The sequence below is a fragment of the Gigantopelta aegis genome, chromosome 12 (assembly GCF_016097555.1).
Source record: "Gigantopelta aegis isolate Gae_Host chromosome 12, Gae_host_genome, whole genome shotgun sequence".
Classification (NCBI taxonomy): domain Eukaryota; kingdom Metazoa; phylum Mollusca; class Gastropoda; order Neomphalida; family Peltospiridae; genus Gigantopelta; species Gigantopelta aegis.
Genome location: NC_054710.1, coordinates 46,775,291 through 46,780,848, shown reverse-complemented (window position 1 = coordinate 46,780,848; position 5,558 = coordinate 46,775,291).

The window sequence follows — 5,558 nt, the reverse complement described above, 5'->3', positions numbered from 1 at the left end:
GTGTTGAAGTATAAAAGCAGGACTAGCGCTGCAACTTGCAGTGTTCGATCAATGGAATTCCACTTTAGTGTTGAAAAAGCAACTTGCAGTGTTTGATCAATGGAATTCCACTTTAGTGTTGAAGGGTATACTAGCGCTGCAACTTGCAGTGTTTGATTAGTGTTGAAGGGTATAAAAGCAGGAATAGCGCTGCAACTTGCAGTGTTTATGGAATTTTAAAAGCAGGACTAGCGCTGCAACTTGCAGTGTTTGATCAATGGAATTCCACCAGGACTAGCGCTGCAACTTGAGTGTTCGATCAATGGAATTCCACTTTATGTTGAAGGGTATAAAAGCAGGACTAGCGCTGCAACTTGCAGTGTTTGATCAATGGAATTCCACTTTAGTGTTGAAGGGTATAAAAGCAGGACTAGCGCTGCAACTTGTAGTGTTTGATCAATGGAATTCCACTTTAGTGTTGAAGGGTATAAAAGCAGGACTGCTGCAACTTGCAGTGTTTGACAATTCCACTTTAGAAGTTGAGCAGGACTAGCGCTGCAACTTGCAGTGTTTGATCAGCTGACAGTGTTTGATCAATGGAATTCCACTTTAGTGTTGAAGGGTATAAAAGCAGGACTAGAGACTAGAATTCCACTTTAGTGTTTTAGAAAGTTTATGCAACTTGCAGATCAAGAATTCCACTTTAGTGTTGAAGGGTTAAAAGCAGGACTAGCGCTGCAACTTGCAGTGTTCGATCAATGGAATTCCACTTTAGTGTTGAAGGGTATAAAAGCAGGACTAGCGCTGCAACTTGCAGTGTTTGATCAATGGAATTCCACTTTAGTGTTGAAGGGTATAAAAGCAGGACTAGCGCTGCAACTTGCAGTGTTTGATCAATGGAATTCCACTTTAGTGTTGAAGGGTATAAAAGCAGGACTAGCGCTGCACTTGCAGTGTTTGATCAATGGAAGAGCAGGACTAGCGCTGCAACTTCAGTGTTTGATCAATGGAATTCCACTTTATGAAGGGTATAAAAGCAGGACTAGCGCTGCAACAGTGTTTGATCAATGGAATTCCACTTTAGTTTGAAGGGTATAAAAAGGAATAGCAACTTGCAGTGTTTGATCAATATTCCACTTTAGTGTTGAAGGGTATAAAAGCAGGACTTCAACTTGCAGTGTTTGATCAATGGAATTCCACTTTAGTGTTGAAGGGTATAAAAGCAGGACTAGCGTTGCAACTTGCAGTGTTCGATCAATGGAATTCCACTTTAGTGTTGAAGGGTATAAAAGCAGGACTAGCGCTGCAACTTGCAGTGTTCGATCAATGGAATTCCACTTTAGTGTTGAAGGGTATAAAAGCAGGACTAGCGCTGCAACTTGCAGTGTTCGATCATATAAAAGCAGGACTGTTTCAATGGAATTCCACTTTAGTGTTGAAGGGTCATAAAAGCAGGACTAGCGCTGCAACTTGCAGACAAATGTTTTCGCTAGCCCTTACAAGGCTTTGGCTAGGGCCCTATGTATTATAGTTACGGTTGATAATTTCCACTATGCTTTGGCTAGGGATGTATTATAGTAATACGGTTGATAATTTCCACTAGCCCTCACAGAAGCTTTGGCTAGGGCCCTATGTATTATAGTAATACGGTTGATAATTTCCACTAGCCCTCACAGAAGCTTTGGCTAGGGCCCTATGTATTATAGTAATACGGTTGATAATTTCTACTATCCCTCACAGAAGCTTTGGCTAGGGCCCTATGTATTATAGTAATGATAATTTCCACTAGCCCTCACAGAAGCTTTGGCTAGGGCCCTATGTATTATTAATACGGTTGATAATTTCACTAGCCCCTACAGAAGCTTTGGCTACTTTAGTATGTGATTATAGTATATACGGTTGATAATTTCTACTAGCCCCTACAGAACTAGTAATACGGTTGATAATTTCTACTAGCCCCTACAGAAGCTTTGGCTAGGGCCCTATGTATTATAGTAATACGGTTGATAATTTCTACTAGCCCCTACAGAAGCTTTGGCTAGGGCCCTATGTATTATAGTAATACGGTTGATAATTTCTACTAGCCCCTACAGAAGCTTTGGCTAGGGCCCTATGTATTATAGTAATACGGTTGATAATTTCTACTAGCCCTCACAGAAGGGCCCTATGTATTATAGGCTAGATAATTTCCACTAGCCCTCACAGAGGCTTTGGCTAGGGCCCTATGTATTATAGTAATACGGTTGATAATTTCCACTAGCCCTCACAGAAGCTTTGGCTAGGGCCCTATGTATTATAGTAATACGGTTGATAATTTCCACTAGCCCTCACAGAGGCTTTGGCTAGGGCCCTTTGTAATACGGTTGATAATTTCCACTAGCCCTCACAGAAGCTTTGGCTAGGGCCCTATGTATTATAGTAATACGGTTGATAATTTCCACTAGCCCTCACAGAAGCTTTGGCTAGGGCCCTATGTATTATAGTAATACGGCTTTTGATAATTTCTACTAGCCCTCACAGAAGCTTTGGCTAGGGCCCTATGTATTATAGTAATACGGTTGATAATTTCTACTAGCCCTCACAGAAGCTTTGGCTAGGGCCCTATGTATTATAGTAATACGGTTGATAATTTCCACTAGCCCTCACAGAAGCTTTGGCTAGGGCCCTATGTATTATAGTAATACGGTTGATAATTTCCACTAGCCCTCACAGAAGCTTTGGCTAGGGCCGTATGTATTATAGTAATACGGTTGATAATTTCCACTAGCCCTCACAGAAGCTTTGGCTAGGGCCGTATGTATTATAGTAATACGGTTGATAATTTCCACTAGCCCTCACAGAAGCACTGACTTCTGCCGTATGTATTATAGTAATACGGTTGATAATTTCTACTAGCCCTCACAGAAGCTTTGGCTAGGGCCCTATGTATTATAGTAATACGGTTGATAATTTCTACTAGCCCTCACAGAAGCTTTGGCTAGGGCCCTATGTATTATAGTAATACGGTTGATAATTTCCACTAGCCCTCACAGAAGCTTTGGCTAGGGCCCTATGTATTATAGTAATACGGTTGATAATTTCCACTAGCCCTCACAGAAGCTTTGGCTAGGGCCCTATGTATTATAGTAATACGGTTGATAATTTCCACTAGCCCTCACAGAAGCTTTGGCTAGGGCCCTATGTATTATAGTAATACGGTTGATAATTTCCACTAGCCCTCACAGAAGCTTTGGCTAGGGCCCTATGTATTATAGTAATACGGTTGATAATTTCCACTAGCCCTCACAGAAGCTTTGGCTAGGGCCCTATGTATTATAGTAATACGGTTGATAATTTCCACTAGCCCTCACAGAAGCTTTGGCTAGGGCCCTATGTATTATAGTAATACGGTTGATAATTTCCACTAGCCCTCACAGAAGCTTTGGCTAGGGCCCTATGTATTATAGTAATACGGTTGATAATTTCCACTAGCCCTCACAGAAGCTTTGGCTAGGGCCCTATGTATTATAGTAATACGGTTGATAATTTCCACTAGCCCTCACAGAAGCTTTGGCTAGGGCCCTATGTATTATAGTAATACGGTTGATAATTTCCACTAGCCCTCACAGAAGCTTTGGCTAGGGCCCTATGTATTATAGTAATACGGTTGATAATTTCCACTAGCCCTCACAGAAGCTTTGGCTAGGGCCCTATGTATTATAGTAATACGGTTGATAATTTCCACTAGCCCTCACAGAAGCTTTGGCTAGGGCCCTATGTATTATAGTAATACGGTTGATAATTTCCACTGGCCCCTACAGAAGCTTTGGCTAGGGCCCTATGTATTATAGTAATACGGTTGATAATTTCTACTAGCCCTCACAGAAGCTTTGGCTAGGGCCCTATGTATTATAGTAATACGGTTGATAATTTCTACTAGCCCTCACAGAAGCTTTGGCTAGGGCCCTATGTATTATAGTAATACGGTTGATAATTTCTACTGGCCCAGAACAAAAATTCAATACCTGGGACCAAGGGCCAGTGGATTTATTTAACCCTGCCACTTGCCAAATTTACTGATTGCGAATATTAAAAACATTTTGTCTTCTTTTCGTTCGCTTGTTGACTACACGTCGAGGCCAGCAGTGACTATGAATGATACTGTTCTCTGTAGATCACTTCTTCTGCCATACAGCTTCTTCTGGAGAGTTGTTGTCCAGGTAGTCTTCCTGAACTGCTTTAGGTTCATGCTGGGAAGGACTTCCAGTAGCTGAGGATGGGCCCCCTCACGGTAAGGAACCCGGCTCTGCACCTGCCTAGTGAGTCATCACAGGGCGAGCACCGATCATGTCATTATTGTCCAGAAATGTAGTCATAATAGCTGTTGATGCATGGTATTGTGGTCTATTAGAGTGTGCCGTGCGGCCCAATACCTCTGAATTCAGCACTAAAACATTTGGTGAATTTCATTTTAATTTGGAAGAAGATTTTTTATGTAACGATTCATTTTTATGGAAAACAACTGGGTTTCTGCAGTTGTAGCGAAATTTCCTGCTCGCCCAGATCTAGCCCTGAAAAGTCGTATAACAATACAGATTTGTCAATGATGCAATTGTTCTACAGTTGCACATAGGATACAATTGATGTCTCATGTATTAACAGGTGCAGATCTGGGGTGGATGGTGCTGGAGTTCACACCCTCATTCAAATTTGAAGTTGTATTTTTATGTGCAGTTTATGAAACAATTGGTCAAGATGTAAATACACAATTATTACCCATATGGTTAAAAACATCTTGGTACATATCAAAGTGATATGTCCCGCTAGAACACCCAAGTGGGACGTATCGCTTCGACCTCACATGATGACGTCATCGATTGGCACAGAAATGTCAACCAAGAGAGTTGAGTGATATAAAATAACATCAATCATGGGTAATAAATAGAATATTAAACTCACTACCATTTCATCTCATGTTTAAACATGATACGAAACGAAAGCTTGTTTAATATCCTATTATTCCTACACATTTAGTGAAGAATTTTGTCACCTTCACAGGTAATACTAGTACACATGTATATGAAATTATATTTTTTCAAATGTTTTATCAGACTAAATTTTTATTTTCTATTCTTTTGTTAATCTGTCTCTAAGAGTTGAAGGTTAGTTTTGTAGACTGTCTATGTTAACAAAATAATTAGCAAATTGGTTAAACACTTTTTAATGCAGATTAAAATGTTTATTTCAAGTCCAACATTTATTCAGTTCCATAATTTTGGGAAGTAATTAATATTGATCATTGCTCATAGACAGTATTTAAATACTATAACTTCTGTGACCTTTTTGACCAAAAATAAATGAAGCATAAATATCTACCAAAATCTTTTTGTTTTGTTTTTAATTGTCTTTAATGTTCATATAATTTATACTGTAGTTAAATAAAATTTTATTTGGAGATGTTGTCTAAAACAATAGCCTCACCCACCTTTCTCTCCCCACCCCATGTTATTAATTCTGGAAAGTCTGACAATAACAATTTTTTTTACAAGCTACTGAAAATTGCATGCAGGGTTGTTTCCAATGGCCCCATCCCATCCATT